The sequence below is a fragment of the Paramisgurnus dabryanus genome, chromosome 9, assembly GCF_030506205.2.
Source record: "Paramisgurnus dabryanus chromosome 9, PD_genome_1.1, whole genome shotgun sequence".
In the NCBI taxonomy this organism is placed as follows: Eukaryota; Metazoa; Chordata; class Actinopteri; order Cypriniformes; family Cobitidae; genus Paramisgurnus; species Paramisgurnus dabryanus.
The window spans coordinates 10,536,969-10,559,242 of NC_133345.1; the positions used below are offsets into that span (position 1 = coordinate 10,536,969).

General features: G+C 37.9%; 1 protein-coding gene across 2 annotated transcripts in view; it reads right to left on the reverse strand.

Moving 5' to 3' along the window:
• Positions 1 to 2,025: 2,025 nt before the first annotated feature.
• Positions 2,026 to 22,274, reverse strand: part of cd276 (CD276 molecule) — a 108,709-nt gene continuing 88,460 nt past the window's right edge. For both annotated transcript variants that reach the window (XM_065282948.1, XM_065282947.2), the window contains exon 8: positions 2,026 to 3,420. The gene's annotated coding sequence lies outside the window, so the exon portion shown is untranslated. The remainder of the gene's footprint in view (positions 3,421 to 22,274) is intronic.

Sequence of the window (22,274 nt, forward strand, 5' to 3'; positions counted from 1 at the left end):
CATTTAAAGATATATTTTGAAATTAAAGAAATGTTTATGATTCTGCACAATTTCTAAGTCAGTTACTGAATAATCAAATTTGTGACATTGACCATGTAAAAGATTTTTTTTTATTCTCAACTCATAACTAAGAAATTTTTTCTTAAAGTGCTGATCATGTAATTAGCAATAATATAAACTGTTTGAGTTAGAAAAATGCAAAATAAAATAAAAATAAATAAATAAAAATAATAATGGACCTTGCAGATGGTGAACTCGCCCACTGCGAATTTTAAACTTCAAGTTCAAAGACAAAACACAAACCAATAATAAGCAGTTAGTCATAAAAGCTTGACAACAGAAAAAACAAACAACCAATAAAGCAAACCATTTTAATTTCTAAACCTAATAAATGACAAGCATCAAAAAAAGGTACATATCCAATTCAAATACATCCTATTTTCAAAGTACCAGATGAAACTATAAAAACAAACAACAATAAAACAGTTTAAAGATAAAACATCCCAGTCTGCAATACATTCCACTTCGCAGTCAATAAGTTGCATGCAATAATACAACCGATCTCAGCACAATGCTGTCAGGTCAGTAAGTTGGGCGGTTCTCATGCACCATTTGTAGTTTGCTGGTGCTTAGCTGGTGTTCCATCTAAATTGCTCCCTGAAGTTATTGGATTTTTGCGGAGCAGGCAGACGCTGACAGCTACAAGTTACTTCATGGGCAGGCGTTAATTAGGCCAGGATGGAGCGATCGTGAGGAAGCGGCGAGAAAAAGTGAGAGGGGGAAGGAGAGAAATAGGATGCCTTCCTCATCTGAGATGCTGACGGTGAGCTGTTCGCCGGCTGCTTTCTTAAACTACTCACTTTCTATTAGGTCAGAGATGTTGCATGGAGCTTTTCTCCTAATGCAGAGTAGATGGGAGCCGGTGACAGTGGTGGAGCTCCGAGCTTGTCAGACCCAATGGTCTTCAAACGAATTTTCCCTTTAACACGTTCTGCATACAATTACATGCTCATGCCATATACATCAGACACTCGAAGAAAAGAAAGAAAGAGGACAGGTTGGTAAAATAGCGGAGTTTATCACTTCTGATGTTATTTAGAAAAGCCGCAGAGAGACAGGAGGAATATAAATGAGGAAATGATGTGATGGAAAGTTCTGTTTGGTCTCGGCTGCCCTTCATGTCTGCGTATTTACATTTAGTCCAATTTTAAAACTGCATTAGAGGGCAACGGCGACAGCCCACTTTATGGCCAGCTTCGGTTCTGAAAATATTCTTCCTGTTTTTAATATTGGAATTTAAAATCAAAAACAAACCAGCAGCTCGGCGAAAGCACAACATAAAATCTTTGGTTTAAAGCAAAACAGTATTTGACATTTGAGGAATATGACTTAAAGGAAAACACCACCGTTTTTCAATATTTTACTATGTCCTTACCTCAACTTAGAGGAATTAATACATACCTATCTTTTTTCAATGCATGCACTTTTAATCTTTGTACAGCGCTTCTTAAATGTGTTAGCATTTAGCTTAGCCCCATTCATTCCTATGGCTCCAAACAAAAGTTTTATTTTGTGCCGCCATACTTACTCATGTAACTACTCATGCAACAGCCTTTAAATAGGGAAAACATGGAAGTGTTTGGTGGCTTCTAAATTCATCCCTGTTTGGATCCTAAGGAATGAATGGGGCTAGGCTAAATGCTAACACATTCACAACGTGCTGTACAAAGATTAAAGTGCACGCATTGAAAAAAATTTAGGTATGTATTAATTTGTCTAAGTTGAGGTAAGAACACAGTAAAATATTGAACAACTGTGGTGTTTTTCTTTAAGACCAATAATTATAAGTATACAATACACTGTCAAAAAACAAAATGGCCTATAAATGGTCTCTAGCTTTCACAGGGGTGCTACCCTTTCAACAAGTACACTTTTGCATCTAAAGAGTTCATATTAGTTCGTCAAAGGTACATATTGGTACAGTTTTTTACGTGTATGTGAAAATAGCGCACGGTCAACTTCACAGCCTTGCAAAGTATAGTTTATTTGACTCGTACACATTTGTACAGACGTTCAACGCATGCGTATTGCGACAAAATGCAATGCATCTCTTGGGAACATACTACATTCTCCTGTACATACATGCACAACCTAACCGTACATGGTATGTCTGGTTACAAAAATCTGGCAGTGTGCGTACAGTGTAAGGGGACCCTGGCGTATGCGGAAAAAAAATTGAACTTGAGACCATTAAAAAAAATACAAATAAAATAAGACAGCATACAATGTAAATGTATTTAAGGTTTCTTGCCCAATATTAAAATGTCCACAAATACATCCACAAATGGCCCTTTAGTAAATTATCTGATTAACTCTTTCCCCACCATTGATGAGTTTACTCGTCAATTAAGAGAAAATGCTTGCCTGCCAATGATGAGTATTTCCGGCAATCTGTAATACCACTATTATTAACCAGGTGGCGCTCTTCAGCAACTTATAAACCCAGAAATATCGCCCTAGGGCAAACAGCTGTATGTCCGTGTAAGTTTTGAGGATCGCTCTGAATCTGATCTCTATAAAAAGTCCTTTCCAAAAATGGAATTATCACAGCTTTTTGCTCAAAATTTTGTGTTTTTGAAAAAAACCTACCCATATTTGAGAGGTGATAAAAAACAAATGAAGGTAGGATGAAACTTTTTTTTAAACAGAGTGCCTGTTCTTTCATTTGATATATTGTATGTTTATATATTTGATTATGAAGAACATTTTATGAAAGGAATTAAACTTTTGTAAAAAAAAATCATTAAAAATGCTGGCACTGTCTGGCAACTTAAAAAAAAACGCTGGCGGGGAAAGAGTTAAGGATTCTGGGTAATGTAGTTTTTCCTCATGAAGTCAGCCAATAATAATTCATGTTTAACTGACTTGTGGCCTCTACATAAGAATGTATTATCACTTACCAACCTTAAAGCTCAAGGTGGGTCTGTCTTGAAAGGTTTATGTGTTATCGTTAAAAATGAATTTCTCTATGGAGAAAATGAATGGGATTTTTTACTTCCAAAAGCCCACTGTTGCTCTCTATTGTGAACGATAAAAGAGTGTCATCACAGTGGATGGTAGATTTTCAGGATAATGTACAACCAGCCAGAACTTTTATAAAGTCACTCACGTAATGCAAAATCAGTCATTGTTTGTTTCACTCTCCTGTATACATGGCTTCCCTTGCGCATACAGAAAGAATTTGAGTGAAATGTCAAAACATAAAAAGGATTCAAACCATGCGTAAAAAACACGCAAGTTTAAATCCCGTATGACAAATACCAGGGAAATGCTTCTGGATGGGATGAGGCTGAATCTCGGACTGAATTATGATGCTGTAAAATCTGTGCATGGCCCTCAGACTGCCCAGCCACAACAACCCTGCAACACAAACAAAAATAAAAACTTTAGCACCAATGCTCACTTTCAATTCAGAAACTACAATAGTGGATAACAAAGAAGAAACACATCAACATAAAAATAAATGTACATTTGTCTCTACTGTCGACCACAGGTGACGTCTGTAAAATGACAGGTTTTGTGCACATCGAAAGCTTTCTGTAAATCGTTTTTCTTATTGTACAATATGTTTTGCCACATCTGTGACTGAAATCTGAAACAGTTTTGAATGTTGTTAAATGTTTAAGGACCAAATTGAGTAAACAGTTGTAACCCATTTGCGTGCTTTATATTGGCTCATAAACCACTGGAATTGAAATAGCAGCACTGTGCTGTATTTAAGTTCATAAACTAGTCATAAACACTATTTCCGCTTTTTACACGGTTGGCTGGAATGCTTGATTCTGACTGTCCGGTCGCAACATTTGCAGGTTTGTTTTTCCCAGATAACAACCGCTCAAAACTAATAACACAATGTAACTCTTATGCAGCAAATTATTTTGATTTTGTTTAATATTACACAAAAAAATATACTTTACTTTGTGTGTAAGATTGCTGTTAGGGCATAAATAATGCCTGGAAAATGAAAAGCGAATTCTGTTAAAGAAAATATATCACTGGGCATTGAACGTTGAGCTTTATCAACGCAGGGTTAATTGTAACATTTTACATATTTACACAAAGCCGAGCAATCTGTACATTTGGTCTTTTTTACTTCTGTGAATTTGTGAAAAGTTTTGAAAGGTTTTTGGTTAATATATTGAACAAAGAGTGTTTTGAAGGCATAAAAGTAAATATCTTCATCTTATGTTTTTTTTCGATTTCTGAGTTGGGCATGGCATTTAAACCATGCCCAATTGGCACTAAGGGGTCTAAAGTGTGCCAAGAAAACCCACCAACACCAGCAGCCTGCACAGTGGTAACAAGGCATGATGAATCCACGTTCTCATTCTGTTTACGCCAAATTCTGACTGAATGTCTCAACAGAAATCGAGACTCATCAGACCATGCAACATTTTTCCAGTCTTCAACTGTCCAATTTTGGTGAGCTTGTGCAAATTGTAGCCTCTTTTTCTATTTGTAGTGGAGATGAGTGGTACCCGGTGGGGTCTTCTGCTGTTGTAGCCCATCCACCTTAAGGTTGTGCGTGTTGTGGCTTCACAAATGCTTTGCTGCATACCTCGGTTGTAACGGGTGGTTATTTCAGTCAAAGTGGCTCTTCTATCAGCTTGAATCAGTCGGCCCATTCTCCTCTGACCTCTAGCATCAACAAGGCATTTTCGCACACAGGACTGCCGCATACTGGATGTTTTTCCCTTTTCACACCATTCTTTGTAAACCCTAGAAATGGTTGTGCGTGAAAATCCCAGTAACTGAGCAGATTGTGAAATACTCAGACCGGCCCGTCTGGCACCAACAACCATGCCACTCTCAAAATTGCTTAAATCACCTTTCTTTCCCATTCTGACATTCAGTTTGATAACAGATAACTATTAATATAATATCAGGCATTTATAATTTTTGGTCTTTGTGCAGACCTTTCAAAAAAATCTATTTATATGCATTGATGCTTAATACAAGGATGGTTAGATGAAGGATCATGTATGGATGAATGTGTGCCTAAGCTAAGCTGCTGTCGAATCACAACACGCTAAACCAGCTACACAATCAGAACTTATGTATTTCTGAAAGAGGGACTTCATAACAAGAAAGACATCAGCCTGTTTTTAGGACAGTAAAACAGCGGTATAGAGATAAATCAAATACTGTGTTTTTTCACACAGGCAACATGAACACATGTTATATTGTGCACCGTCTTTAAACACAATTAAAGCTTCAAAAACGGGACCTTTAATAACATATATGACATTATATTTACAAATGATTAAACTAAATAGTGTGTTTGTGATGTTTGAACGTCTTGTCTTATCTTAAAACCGAAAGTAAACAGGTTTTCCATGCGGAAGGTCTTGTTTAAAATAAGCTAATCAAATATTAATAAATGGATATTTAATGTTTCTTACCTTATTTAGGTAAATAGGCTAGCTGTGTAATAAGCAGGATAATGTACAGGCAACCCATTCAGTGTAATACAAGACACTTAGCTTCCCATCAGGTCCTGATCACACTGTCAGAGCTTATTTCTTATACAGCTGATGGTGCTTTTTCACGAAATTATTTCTAGTACATTTTCCTATCTGCCTGTATTGTGAACCTATTTAATGTCATTTATTTGAACCATCCACAATGGTATTGAAACTATTCCCCTTATCCATTTTACATGACCCTTAAACTACTTTAAAATTGAGTTCTTAAAAGTCAGAGCATTTCTCTTTCTCTTTCATTATAAAACATCAAGTGCGGTCAGTCAATATATATACGGTAGTCCATATAGCACGCCGGCTCGCCATTCCCGCCCCATCACAATGATACACCTTTAAAAGACTGTTGCACGGGCATGGTTTAGATAGATTTCATTAGGCACCAATGTTCCAATCTCATCCAATCACGAATGCCTAAACCATTACAGCAGGTAAGTCCAAACTTTTAATGCACTCAGCTCCACACTTCATTCCCTGTGGACCGCTTCCCCTGCTGTTAATGCTGCTAGAGGAATAGCTTTAAATGCGTCATTAAACCTGCCAGAGAATTAACTTGGACAGAACTTAATTATGTCACACACAAGGCACTGCAACTTTAAGATTTGAGGAAAACCAATATTGCTGGCTAGAGAATGAAGTTGGTTAGTTTAGATACATAATTAGAGTCAATCAGCCGTGTACCTGGCAGTGTGTCGAGATTAATAAATAGAAAGAAAAGATTTCCCATAAAAAAACGGTGCATGTGATGTTTTATAGTTAAAACGTATGCATTTTGTGAAACTTGGTATTGTGTGGCAAAAAAAGTGAATGAATTTTCATGAAATGAATGATGCCTCACAGATGTTATGAGACGTTAAGATTTCATCTTAACTTCTTTTCTCAGTTTTAACTATAGCACTCATTAAGTTAAGATGTCATGTTTAACTTCTGGCAATCTCAAAAAACAACTATTTTGGTGATGTTGGAGAATACAAATACACATTTTACATTTAAACATTTGGCAAATGCTTCAATCCAAAGCAATTCATACAGTGTGCCTGGGGTTCGAACCCATGATCTTGCAGTTGCTAGCAGCACATTTACCAGTGGAGCTATGGGAACACATGGTTTTTACTACAAAATAAACATCTATCCCGTTGAGATCTTTCAGTTTGTACAAATAAAACAGGACGCATTTTAGAAGTCATTTAGTTCCCCTAAAACTCTCCTCTACATCTGTCAAACCCCTGCTGCTCATTTTGATTTTGATTTGACTTGATCCGATGGCAGGCAGGAATAAATATCGAGCGAATCGCACGCACGAGGCAGTAACTTTTTTTTGGCCCGTCATCCGTGTTCAAGTCAACTGTAGCGCCTTGAGAGATTCTCAACTTGCGTCCGGGTCCTCTGTTCACTTGTACCGAGAGACCAGATCAGAGCGAGGAGGTGATGGGAATTTTTCCTACACGGTTTCCTGAAGTACGTAAAGATATCTGTCTCTCCTGTGATGCTTTAACATGACTTAAACAAAGAGTTACACGCAGATAAAGGAAGGTGTCAGAGAACAGGGTCAGTCAATGTGCTGTATGATATATTTAAAATACACAAAGAAGTTAGAAGCTAAAACATTGGATACCCGGCATTAACCCTTTGTGATGATGGTGTTACGCATTCTTATGTTCCTGTTGGTAAACCGGTAGATCATTGCGTTTTCATCTGAAGGGAACAGGAGACTGTCCTCCAAAATAAGCACCTTATTATAAGTGACCTATTAAGGGATTAGTGTCCTCTAGCAGCAGTAGCTTATACCAACCCAGTCTCACCCCATGTCGTCAATATTTGACGACACTTGACCATTCGTCAATATGTGACGCGGAGGGTATACCTTTCGCGTCATTTTTTGCCGAACTGGGGACTTCAATACTATTACGTCCGTTGCATTCTCCTCTCCTATTTTCTTACCAATTTCGCGTCGGTTTAGGGTTGGATTTACATAATGACATCCCTACCCAAACCTAACTCTAACCCCAACGCCAGGTGACAACTGTTTCTAACCCCAACGCCAGGTGACAACTGTTTAATTTCGCGTACACTGTTTAATTTCGCGTACACTGTTTAATTTTGCATAATCTAACCCTAAACCGACGCGAAAATGGTAAGAAAATAGGAGAAGAGAATGCAACGGACGTAATAGTATTGAAGTCCCCAGTTCGTCAAAAAATGACGCGAAAGGTATACCCTCCGCGTCACATATTGACGAATGGTCAAGTGTCGTCAAATATTGACGACATGGGGTGAGACTGTGTTACAAATACAACTTGTTGTTATGTTTTAAGGTTTTTGCCTTATACATCAGATTAGACACATTTAATTTTATACATTTGTAAATGTAGAAACAATTTCATAAACATTTATGGTTTTAAAGATATTTTGGAGCATCTAACCCCACCCTCACCCTTACCCTAAACCCAACCACTTCTCAACCATATAAAACACAACACGCACGTAAATGTACAGTCACATCTTTTCTTCAAATAAATTAATCGTTTGACCTCGGTACGCATGGAATATTTAAAGTATATTTTTAAAAAGTTGTAACTGGTTTTGTATGCTGTGTTTATATCATTTAATAAATAAATGGGTATGTTATTTGCCCTAAATGGCTGAATAGTGTAGTGTGTAATAAAATACAATTAATCCTGGTGGTTTAAATTGAAAATCTTATCCCAGTACATGTCATCATAGCAAAATGATACCCCAAAATATAATTTTATACCCTAATATATTAAGTTTCACCTGCTGCCAGTAGATGTGCTAATTTACCAAATGCATCTATTGGTTGTATTTGGTGAAATTGACAAACGACCAAAGCAGTCGTATGGGTTGGAGGATATGTTGGGATACAAGTATATGCCAAATGCATAACATGTAAATGTAAAGATTGGCATAGAAAAGTGACTTGAAATTTCATAGGACCAATTGACAGGGTACTGCCCTATAGCACAATATGTATCATTTGGGTACAAGTACAGACACAGAGTAAATGACTCTGGGCCGGATCCACACCCGAACCGGAGCTGCTGACTTCGCAACAGATCTGGTGCGGATCTGGCCTGGAGCTGTCTGCTATCTGGGTTGGTACACTCTAAAAATGGCTGTGTTTTTTTTTACCCATAATGGGTATTGGACAGAACACACGCTGGGTTAAAACTGACCCAATGCTGGGTTGTTTTAACCCAACTGTTGGGTTATTATAATCCATGGTTAAATAACAAAAACCAAACACTGGGTCATTTTTAACCCAGCAGTGTGTTGTGTCCAATATTTACCCATTCTGGATCAAAAATAACCCAGACATTTTTAGAGTGTACACAATATTTACCTCTGAGGTACTAAAATAAGCTCTTTAGGTACCAAGGTGTACTTTTTGAAAGTGTATGACCCCATTGACAGCTATGCATATTTTTGCTGATATACAGGTGTAAAGAAGTGACTCAATGTCATTGTTATTACCACTGATGAAAATTATATTTTTGTGCAACACAATTATATTTTTGTGAAGAACCGATAACCAGCTCATTTTATAGTAACCAAATATCTGAACATCTTTATCATTCAAATCAAAATAATTCTGCCAATTTTCTATTTATTGCTTAATCTCACAAAACTGACATTTATATAGGCCATTAAATCGCATAAAATCACAAAAAAAAAAACGCTTTTGGCAAACTCACCTCCCTTTAAGCTCAGGCTGCACATTCGCAGGTATGACAAAGAGAATTTCTGAACAAATGAAATTTAAGTAAGAACGATTGTTGCAATGGTACAAAACCCAGTCACAGTTTTACAAAAGGGTTCACACAAACCAACCTCAATGAGCTCTTTCTGAAAAACTCACTCCAGCTTCCCTTTTGCGTCTCTACAGAACCCTCCTGTAATCTATCATACAAATGAACATGCACAATATTTTCACACCTGGACAATTTCCCAGAACCCACACGGCTCCTCACCAATCTCCATTCGGAAATGAGTGAGGTAAATTGCAAACGTGAAGAATCTAAATAGAAGCAAGTTGGTTTAGCGATAATACAGCAGAAAGAAAGAAAGAAACAGAAAGAAAAATAACAAATGCATTTTTAAATTGTGGAGAAAAAACGCACCTCCAAAACTGCGTTGTTCTCCTTCACACTAAATTCACAAAAGGGTAAATAAATGAATTTTTGGGTGAAGTGCTCCTTTAAATATACATCCCAAATGTTTCTTTGAACTCATCTAAAATAGGAGAAAGACACCTTCATTTTGTGGAGAAGGATTCATGCTGACAGACAGTTTCATTTGTGAGGAGTGCACTGCCCTGAACACTGATTTCCTCAGCCTATAGGAAAGTGTTGAGTTCGGAGAAACATTGGTGCGACGCTCTCATTATAATGTAGCTCTGAAAATCCAAAGCAGCATTCATTCTCTCCTTCATTTGCATTGAAATGGGAATGCCATATTTCATTCCTGTCCCTGGTAAACTTATATTTATTTATATATTTACAGTATAGCGAAAACACCTTACCTCTGTTCTACACACCTCCATGGAAATGATAGCTGTGATGATAATAAAATTCAAACGGGGGGTGGGGAATAATCAGAAAGCTACACGCACTTTCCATATTTCGAAGATTAGCTAAACTTGGTGTAATATGTCACGGTCTTTCGACGGGTCCGTAAACTTACCCCAACACCTCTGTGCAATTAAGTTGCTGAAGCATCACTTTACAACACATATTTTCCGCAGAGCAGCAAAATTGGACTTAGGCTTTGAAATTGAGAAACTGCTTTACTAATTTAAGTTTGAGATGGAAATTATATACTGTCCTGGATTTCCTTTGCGACGCTACTAGAATATCAGCATCTGGGCACACCAATAAATGTTCGAAAGATGCAAACAATTTAATATGCAAAAAACCGACACAAGTAAGACTACATCCAATACTCTACATTCACAATTCGTACACTATCCATATTAAATAGTATTCAAAATTAAAAATAGTTTGTCTAATATTTTAATATGCTAATACTACCCCAAACCTAACCCTAAACTCAACTTCTCGTGAGATTTAGACATTAAGTCTAATTTATAGTCGTAGGTTATTCTTGGCCTCTACCCGCACCACACTGAATTTTTAACTGCACATCAGTTCTACGCGGACCGCAAAGCCTGTGATTGGTCCACTAGAACCCCTCCCGTCAGGTAAAAAAATTGCGTCATAGGTTTTTCAGTTTGCGATGGTGAGAACAAAGATGGGCCAAGTTGAGGAGTGATTTAGCTGAAACTGTAACGAAAGTCAATGTTTATTTACTTTCATCACTGCTGGTCTTCTCAAAACATACACAACAAGTTGCTGTTCCTTCTTTGTTTGTGGAGTTAAACTTGCCAAGATGCTTCTTCTTTGACGGTCGCGCTGCTACAGTGGTTACACGCGTGGATATTGCATACCAGCGGTCTCCATGTGTGTTTGCACGTCAACACGGACGACGCAGAAGTATATTTAAAACTGACACGTAGGACGTACGCACAACTATAATGAGCTCTTTAGTTGTATCCCATCTAGCCAAAACCCCACCTATCAGCTGATATTATTTGCCATTGGGAGAAGTTGCCATAGGGAGAAGTGATGCAACACTAAATTAATGGTAATAGTGAATTTAGTTATATAGTAAACATCAAATAAGCATAATGAGAGACAAAAAGCTGAATTGTATTTTGATGTGTGTGCTTGTAAACCAGTCCTTCCAGGAAAAATGCAGAGTTTTTTTGTGATTGTTGCGAAAAAATTGCGGGAACTTGCGGAAATTGCGGGAACTTGCGGAATTTTTTTTTGCAGCTTTTGCAGCTTTTCAATGATGTTCATGCCACATAATCACGGCACTTCATAACGTTCTCATGGCAACAGGGGACATGGCTGCGCTTGTGTGAGGTAAATGCAAATTTTTTTAACTTTTTGCTAAGATATATGTGATATGGGAATTTTAAAATCATGCAAACCCTGCATATTTTGTGCACGGAAATCTGCAATTTATGATGCGAAAGTGCGGCGTATTTGAATAAATATATATGCGTACTTTGGCTGATTATGCGTTGAATCATGTGATCGCATAATCACGTTTTTCTGGAGACTGGTAAACTATCACAATAGTCATTTATACAACTACTGTATGTTCGCATCCATGCGCATTAGTATTTCCCAGAACTTGCATACTCTTTTGCTTAACATATATAATTTCCCATAACAAAAAACAGCATATTCCTTATAAATGGCTAATTGGTGACGCAGCAGTACTCTTTAAAAGGATTTGTAAGCATTGAATAGATGGGGATATCATCTGACTAATGGACTGTGTAGCTTTATTGTTGGTCGTAGTGGCCCTTTCCACTGCTGGATGCTGTGACGGTATTGGTCGGCTCTCATGATCTGAGCACCCAATCAAAACACACATAACTCATAGAGGAAAAACTAACCAAAAAATATCACCCATGTCATCATTCTCTCTGTTTTATACGATTTTGTATGATATCCCTCTCCAATTTTCCTTCCGGGCCCCGTGGTGTTAATTATACCGGGTCTCTCTTTCCCTTCAAGCGAGTCGTGCGGTGGAAGTGCATTAATCTTGATTCTCGACTCCAGTACAAAGCCGTGTTTGAAGAGTCTCCTTTGGTAAAGCCCTGAAGGCATGGTGATTCAGATGAGAACGAGAGGGGGGCGAGGGAGCGAGAGGCAGGGGGAGAGTAAAAAACATAACAGAGAGATGGAAGAGATTCACAGCTCTGCTTTCTCAGCGAACCTGAGCCTCTCGCAAAGCATGAGAATCACTGCCGCCCATCCTCTGCGTCTGTAACCGCACGCGCTCTCTAATGAATTTTACAGGACAAAGCTCTGCTGACTACAACAGCCATTAGCACTTACAGTAGGTGTGTTTATGTCAGATTTGGCTGACTGGGGTCTCTCGGGACTTTAAAAGGTCAGCGTGCGTTGTGTGTCTCGCATGGCTGTACAGCTTTGAAATGATTGCTTCAGTTTTGAATTTTAATTGAAATTATTTTAGATTCAAACCAGTTTATGTTCCTGGACCTCACATACATTTAAATCTACAATTGTGAGCATTACATTATTTGAAAGAGAATTAACTGCAAAACATGATATTTTATGTGAAAGTGTGGACTTCATTTTCACTCCAATTGGTACCGCAATTGGAAGTGTTAGTAGTGCAAAAGGTCATGGGTTTGATGCCCTGGGAACTCACATATTGATAATATATATACCCTAAGTGTACTGTAAGTCACTTTGGATAAAAGTGTTTGGCAAATGCATAATGTAAATGTTGTGTTTTGAATGCTACTCACCAAGACACGTATTATAATGCACGTCTACATCAATATATAAAAGAAGTACAAACGGACACGGACAATGCTGTCACAACCGACATCAAAGCATCCACCACCTTTAATAATAAATTGACCAGTCATTTATAAAAATATGTAGTTGTGCACATCTTTAACCCCTGTGGGCAAAGACCTTCAGTTCACAGCCTTTTCAGAAACCAAACAGAATCCACTGTAGGTTTTTCAGTTATTAGAAAGCAACACACATCCCCTGTGAAATGATGGGAAAACTGGCTGCTTTTTCTACTCGTTGATTTGAAGAGCACTTCTGAGATTCATCAAAGAGTATGTGATTCGCTTGAGTCATAGATTCTTTGATGTACTTTCTGTCAGCTAGTCAACGCATAGAAACGTACACACCTTAACTGACCTAACAAAATGTTTCATGCAACTACAGAGCACTGAAAAGCCATTAATCATATACAACCTCAATAAACCTCGTTAATTTACTTGCTAGACAAAGCCAACATCTACTGCGTGTTCTTTTATATTTTTAAAGGGCGGGTTCAACGTTATTTCATGCATTTTTACTTATTAACACAGTTTAATAGATGTTTCCTCATGCTAAACATAGTTAAAGTTTTTAAAGAGCAGTTGGATCTGTTACAGAGTATTTCTGTTCAGAAAGCACTTCACCAGGGTTCGTACAAGTTTCGGAATACGGGTCCAGCTGACGTATCAGGGGTAAGTCATTCGTATCACTTCTTTTAATGGGCACTTCCCCTGGAAAATCATGGCCACATGTCAATCAGTAAGTGCGAAAACCAAGGACTCTAACCCTGGGTTCACACCAGCCGCGTTTGAGGTGTCAAAATTGCGTCTACCGCGTCTAGTTTGCCGCTTGAACGTTTTGAGTTTACTCGCTTCATTCGCAGAGGAAATTCGAGTTATCGAGACAATCACATGGAAATTCGTGTAATGGAAGGGGCTTCTGTGACTTCGCTCGCTTTTTGTAATCACGTCACTACTAGAGCAAGCTCCTGATTGGTTAACACGGCGCGTTTTTCCGCCAAAGTTCAAACTTGCGCGGAATGAGGCGCAATCATGTCTACCATGCCGCACTAAACGCCTCATCCGCGAAGCGAGACCTCCGGACGCGCGACAACGCGTCTTCACATTGACTTAACATTGAAATCACTTGCGCTTGACGCCTCTACTGCGGCTGGTCTGAACGCAGCATAAGTCACACGCAACACATCACGCGACAGCTTTGTTTTATTACAAGACTCAACAATGGCACGAAAGAAGAAGTGTGTTTTCCCATGTTAGGAGAAGTAAACCAGCATTATGGAAACAATGGATATAGGTTGTTTATCAGAGGTAGCAGCTGAGTTTTGCGTGTGTGTTTGTTTACCACTGGAATTCATTGAAAAGTCCCAACTGGGTAATGAGTTGCATGCGGTAAGTAAGACTTTAGTGTTATATTGGAAATGGGCAAGTAAGTGCATATTATATAAACGACACGAACATGTAGTAAATCATAAGTTCTCCAGTCAGTGTTGTATAAAGTGTTGCATGACTCGTGACTCGCTCCTCCCGCAGCTCACAACTCCTCCTTCCGAATTTTTTCGTATGTTATCGGAAAGAATCAGTAAAGCTGATCTGTCTTTTACAAATCTAGATACGTTCGGAGATATGAAGGATGTAATACTACTCTATAGGATTAACATCACATACGCCGAAACAGCTTGTGTTATGGGAGCTTTAATATTCACAATACTTGCAATATTGCGAGCACATCCTGGTGGCACCAAACAGAAAGTGCTAGCACAATGGCTGAGCCAGTGTTGTCTTATTTGACCCAGACTGTCATTGTAATTATGTTTGACTGCGCAGAAATTACACACTTCACTGTTAAAGAGATCTATTTTAAACATGATTATGCATAATTATGGATTTTATGGTTAAAAAAATCTAAAGCAAATTGTCTCTGAACCCACCTGGGATCTATGTCGAGTATCTTAGTAAAAGTGCTGATATTCATTGTCTGAATAAACCATAGTCAGCAAATCTTAATATGCAGCAGCAGCAATATAATGCACTCAAAATACACAACAACAACAACAAACAAGCATCAGTAATCCTATTTTTTTTTAACAGTACCATGGCAAAGCCATATTTTTAAGTATAATAGTATTATTTACCAATGGTACAATGATGCATGCAGCATATCAAAAGATGCTATTACAGTACATACTACAGTACTTTTTTGTAAGTACTGTATATTTGCTTAATAAATTAAATAAATAAACACAGATATATTAAGCACCACTACATGTACTGTAAACGATCTACACCTTAGCAACTAAATTGCATGTAAAACACCTTAATAAACATAACTAATACATTAGACAAATTTCCAGCAGAGGCCGATGTCAAGTGCCGCTGTTCACAGAAAAGCATGCGTGTGCGCTCATGTGAACGAAGCAAGAGTTTAACAGACAAGCTGAAGTTGTTGGGTCCCATCGGAGTCGGTGTGAGATGTAGGGTGTGTGTTGGGTTTGTAGACGAGCGGGTGTGTTCACTGAGACGGTTTAAAAGACAGAGGGAATCTGCAGGGACACTGCGTGAGAAGATATTTAGCGTTGCTGACAGAGAAACCCTGAGGCTCAGAGTTGTTGACCATTTCACGAGCAGTCTGACAGAATGATGGGTAAAACAGACTGGGCCGGCCTCCCTTAGATGCATCCGGGACATAAAAAAACAAGCATTTAGATGGATCATTGGAAATCATCAAAACATGTCCGGGACCCATTTAACCAAAAAATATAATATTTTACTGTAATACTGTGATATTTTATTTGAAACAATTTTAAGGGCATTAGGTTTTATGCATTGTGATTTTTTTTATTAAAATTAGGCACAGTTCCTCCTCCTTAAATGACTTTTATTTACTATTAGTTACTTTTATTGTTATTATTCCTTAAATAAATATTAAGGAATAATAACATAAAATTATAATAACATAATAATACAAATTAAATATATATATATATAAAACAGTCCTATAAAAAGGCAAAATATGAGTCTCTTTTTATGAGTTAAATCCATACACAGGACAGTTTCTTCCATTTTTGTAAACATTAAAGTCACACACACATGCACCAAAAAATAAAAATCCAAAATCTTAAATGCAATTTGTTAGTGGTCACATAGATAAAAGAAAGCTATGGTAATATGCATGTGAAGACAGATCTTGCGCTTGCATTGTGAGCAATCAATAGCACTTCAGTGAACCCTCAGGCCGGTTAAGTGATGCAGAAATGTATGATTGGAGGAGGACACTGGCGAAGGGCGACCTGTGTTTAGAGATGAGTGGAGCGAAACTCCTAACATGTTCATTAGTGGTCATTGATCTGCTGCCCTAGCCTCCTTTCTCTTCTTTCACCTCCTCTTTTCCTCCCTCTGTCCCACCTTTGGGGGCTCTGTATTAGAACAACCATTAATAATGCAAGAACAATATAGTCAATATAGCTTCCTAGGTCTCGTCGTAAAGCTTTTGGTAGACGAATGAACATTTTGTGATGTCTGCTCAATTTTGTTTGGAAAACCACATGCCTGTGCTTTCAAATACGAGTGAATGCAAAGATCTTATCTGGGTACAGTAAAACAAAAGGCTAATGGAACAATGGTAGCACGAGTAGCGTCTTAAAACATGTAACTCTCATTTAATATTGAACGCAATTTTGATATTATATGTGATCCTGTGTAACTCGGTAGTACAGCATTGTGCTAACAGCGCAAAAGGTCATGGGTTCGAGCACAGGAAACACACATACTGATAAAATTTTTTAAGTAACACTTTAATTAAAGGGGTGTTCATAAGACAGACATGACACCTTCATAATCATGTTATGAACATGAAGGGTATGCACGTTTAATAACTGTCAAATAGTTATGTTACAACATCATGAATATTCTTTAGTTCATAATGTTTTTTTAAGTTTCCTCCATGTGTTTAATGAATAAAATCAATAATAATAAGAAATAAAATAGATAAAGTTACAACCCCAAATCAGAAAAAGTTGGAACACTGTAGAAATTGTGAAAAATACTACTTTAAATCCTAAAAAGGTCTTGTCTGTCCTCTCACTCCCTCATCTTCATTATTGCAACATGTGCGGCCCTATGGCCCGCCTGCCAAAATGAGAGATGTTTTAGAGTGACAGTAAATGGTTAAGGGGAATATATAGGATAGGAATTAAATCAATATTTTAGTGCAGTACTTAAGGTGTGGGTGAGAGAGCCATTATCTGCCACTAATTGCCTCTATTGGGTCTGTCTGCTGAAACTGATCTCTATGACAGCCATTAAGTTTCACATGAAGTCTTGAACCATTGGGGTGAACCATAACTTTTCCTCTCAGGATGAAAGAAAATGGGCATATATTTTGAATTATGTGAGCGTGTATTGTATATGAGGTTTTTAGGATCTATACGATTTACAGTTGACGCACACACGCATTCACAGAGACAAAGTGCATACGTGCCACTTTGCTGTCAAACCATTAATTTCTGGAAATAAATCTTTGTTCTGAAGGAGGCTATTTTAAAACATAATTCCCGAGTCTCTACAGGTGTGCATTGTCTTATACAAGGAGAAAAATGGGTCTAGATTTAGACCACATGTCAAAGCGAATCGTTTTTCATAATGGCTGAACTCAAAAAGCGGTGTTTTATTCAGTGAAGTGAACACCCATTGTAGCCAATTATATTCAAAATATATTGAATGCTGCAAAAGCTAGACCAGCAGTGTGCACTGTATAGCCTGAATACAACAAATACTTGGACCTGAATACAGCCCGTAGCAGCCACATGCATCACAGTGCCCCCTAATGTGTGGTTCAGTTTCTTATTTTTACACTTTGAATTCTGACTTTCATCATTTTCAGGTTTCTAGTTGCATCTTTAGTGATTTTCTGTTTACTATGTTAAATGTGGACGTTTTGCCCAATAAAGCATGCACAAAGCAAAAGACTAAAAGTGACATTTGTGAAAATAAGGCATTTCAATTACTGCATAATAACCCTTTCATTGCTATTAAAGTAAAACTACTAAACCCAAACATAAGAGCCTGATAGAAATGCTCATTTACAACCCTACAATACATGCTGCATCATATCAAACAGGCAATACACAATATGGCGTACAATTTGTCAGTAAGCCAGAATTTGTCAACCTTTAAAAATTAACTGAAGATCAAGATGCCAATCGAATAAAAAGTCTGAATAGAGTATGATTATGGTCATCAAAGAGAAAACATAAACCATGCGGTTATCAACATGAGTGTAAATGACTTCAGATTAAAAAAGAGGGCTGGAGGAAACGCTGCGGCCACTGCATTACTTGTTCAGAAAATTGCGAGGCTATTTAGTCTGTAACACTTTGTGTGGGACTGCAATTACACCTCTCTTCCTCTTTCTCATCCTCTCGATCTTCCTTCTTCCAATCATCATCTGTTTTCTAAACAGCTGGAGGGAGCTGGTTGTTTTTTATATTAGACTTTGATGTATTTCTTAGACTCCTGGTGCTTGGCAATAAAGATCTCTCTCTCTATCTCTCCCTTGCTTTCTCTATCAGAGTGCATGCTGGGAGCAAGTGGGCGGAGCATTAGCGAGTGCGAACGCAGCTGCTGTTTTTAAGCTTTACTGTTTTCTGTTTATCTTTAATTTTGCAGCCCTGAAATCATTTTAACGCATTAAGAGTAAAGTTCATATACAGAACTTTAAAAGGTTACACTTTTGGGATGTGTGATAATTGTGTTTAGGTAAGCACAGTGGTGCAGAGCCCTGCACGGGTCCATTTTTGGAGACCCGCTCCCGCCTGTACCCGCAAAGTTCAGCACCCGATCCGACCTGTCACCAGTGATAATATCAAAATTAAATCCGCACCCGCCCAGACCCATTAAAGCAACACTAAAGAGTTTTTGCTCTTTGCTCCCCCTACAGGTTGGAAGCGGAACTGTCCATTAGCACTGTCGTAAATAATTTAGCCTACTGCGGCAAAGCTGGCTCTGATTGGATTGTAGGTCTGACGTAAAGCAAGTTTTTGTAGTTTTCACTCGAACTACAGGACCGCGACCCGACGGTTGGAAACTTCTTTAGTGCGGTTTTGGCCGATAGAGGGCTGCAAAGCGAATGTAAAAGTGCCGTTCACCCTGTTTCGAGTGGATGAACGACTGAAACTTTTTTGGATACGTTATTTTAAGGTAAAAAAAAACTCTTTGGTGTTGCTTTAATATTTGGCCCGTTACCCGACCCGCACACGCGTAAATCACACACGCTAAAATCATTCCAATTAAAGTGCTTTATTTTTTATCTCATACCTCTCTCAACATCACAACAGCATCATGAATGGGCTAATAAAACAGGCTAAAGTGTGCTTTGTTTTGCGCCATTCAAGTAGCCTACCATTGGGACCTAAATAGGCTATGGAACATGATAACTATAGACCTGTTCATGAAAATAAGGAAACAAGGAAAAATACAACCTGCTGTGCTCCTACAAGTCTCGTCTCGAAATGCTTTCTAAGAAAAGACGTTCCCAGCTTCCAGCTATCAACGGCAAAACTTTATGCAACCACTGCAACGCTCGCTCCAACACGGCTACGAGAAGCATCAACAAAGGTCGACCACTGTCGCAGTGGTGGTGACGTGATGGGTCAAATGTTATATGTTGCGCATGTAATAGTAATTTAGACACACAAATATTTCACATATTTTCAAATCGTTAATTATCCGCCCGCATCTCCACCCGTGAATTTCAGGAATGTCACAATCCACCCGTTTTAGACACTTTTACGCGGGTATCCGCAGGTACCCGACCCGTTGCAGGACTCTGCAGTGGTGTTGGGCGTGTGTAAGTGCAGACTGGAAAGATCCAAAAGGGGGTGTGGCTTACTATCATTGACAGATAGACATGACCCCTGAGCCTGAACCTAACCCTACATGCCCCTTTCATAGGCACCACTTACTTTCATAGTTCATGCCCCCCATTTGGAGATTTCATATGTCTACTTGCAGGGTTTGAGTTGTGATGCCTGGTTGTAGGAGGGGGGAGATGACTGCATTTGCCTGCTTAAAGAATGAATAATGCCACTGTCAGTATTGCTATTGAAAAAGCTAATGAGTTGGTTGAACGCAACACTGTTGTTGATGTGTTTACTCCTGTTCTGCCTCTGTCACCGTTATGTCCCTCTGTTAATTAGTGATGCAATCTTAAAGGGATAGTTCACTGAGAAATGATAATTGTGTCATCATTTACTCACCCTAATGTTGCTCCAAGACCATTTACCTTCTTTCTGCTGAATGTTAAGAGCTGGGAGACTCAGTTACCATTCACTTTTATTGTCTGGTAACAGAGCAGCATCATTTTTCAAAGTTCTTTCAAGGAAAACCATTCATGATAAGGGTGAGTAGATGTTGCCAGAATATTAATTTGTAAATAAACTGAAACACTGAAAACAACTAAAAAATTATTTCAGTCATATGTGATGGAGAATTTATTAAATTGCCCTGATGATGATGTATTTGCAAAAACTTTCTTAAAGTAGGACATTCTGTTCACGAGTGTCCTGAAAATTGAATGCTTAGCTCTTTATTCACATATTTAACATTTATAGCGTGACTGTTCATGTCATGCATTTACTCAAAACATTTTCCTGTTTTAAACTAAGAAGATTATCATGGGCCCACTTATGTAGAATTATACAAGAGTACAAATGCTAGTTTATGCAATAGCATTACAGTATATATATTATCATACTCTTGAGGCACATATTTGCAAACCCACGAGATGTCTTCACTTAAACATGAAGGTTTTTTCCAGCATCAGAAAATTAATGTTGAGCAGCTGGTACTTAATTCAGTAGTACAGTATGAATTATAAACTATTAAAGCTTTAATGTCATTGCTGATCAACTGTATATTTGCATTTAGTTGAAACGTTTTGCTTTGTCTGACAAAATTTTGTGCGTCTAGGCAACACTGTATAAGCAAATTTAATTATTTAAATGAGAAATGAGTTGGACATGGTTCAATTATTGATCTTTCAGCAGGTTTTCACAACAGATTCTCATATTTACAGCTTCAGTCGTGACCTTTTCATAGTCCTTCAGTTAGAACCTTCAATCTATAAAGTAAATGAGCTCATTTTTACAATATTTTGCCCTGCAGGCTGGATCGTGTGAGGTCTAAGTCTTTGGAGGCCACTGCCTACTAAGATAAACTGATGCATGCTTGCTAAGCTTTAAAACTATTGTCTGAATTGCGCTCCCTGTGAAGGCACATAAACAGAGGATTTTCTTTTGTTTTAATTGGCCGTCATGTTTGCATGGGTCGTCAATATGGGTAGCACAGACTTTGGTAAATCCGGATAATCTGATTGGTTGTTGTAAACAAGGTGTCCCTGCGTGCCTGTATTCGATATGTTGCAATTTTAAAACAGATAGAGCAGTGTGTTCTCAGACAGTTTTGCATTGGCCTTTGTTATTGACACTGTACTGATTTGTGATTTTATCACAACACCAAGTGCCTGGAGCGTTTTGGCCTTTAAATACAAGTCTGTTCAATAATTCTGCTAAACAGTCATAAATAAATACAATATTTTTTCTGTATGTAATTTATCTGACTATAAATCCATAGCAGTTTGTCTTAAGGATCTTTAGTAAATTATGTGTGATGTTTTTTTCTGATTTAAACCTTCAGTTATTGTGTCTTACGATACTGCAAAAAGTACAGTTAAAGCACACTGTAAAACATTTGTTTTGGTTTTATTTGTGTATGCTTCAATAAATATCTGTTGCTTTTAGATGCCCTTTGTTCAACCTTTTACAGTTGTTGTGAAAAATGCTTATTCCTGAAAGGTTATTTTAATTGTACTGAGCAAAACCACATTAAGCCCCATTTGCTTTCCTGTAAGCGGCTTACACAGGTTATTAAAGCATCTGAATTAAATGATATTTGAAGACATTTTCATTGCAAACAAAGACAATACGCTTGGGCTAACAGTCATAATAATATTTTATCTTCAGCAAGACTTGAAATGTTTTATGATTGCAAGCATAATTTTGCTATTTAGAAACATGCTTATTGTCCCTGTAAGCTATTTAGATCATAATATGATGCAATGTTCTTTTAAGTGTAGTTAAGCCAAAGTGAGCATACCCACATTTTAATACATCTTTGTTGCAGTAGCTTTGTTAAAGACACTTTCGGGATGACTTTAGAATCTCAAAGACTTCCTTCTTTTGCAACAGTGATGAAACTTAGGCAAAGATAAACAGATAAAAATGCTATTTTGTCAATGGCATACCTGAAATGTCACAGTC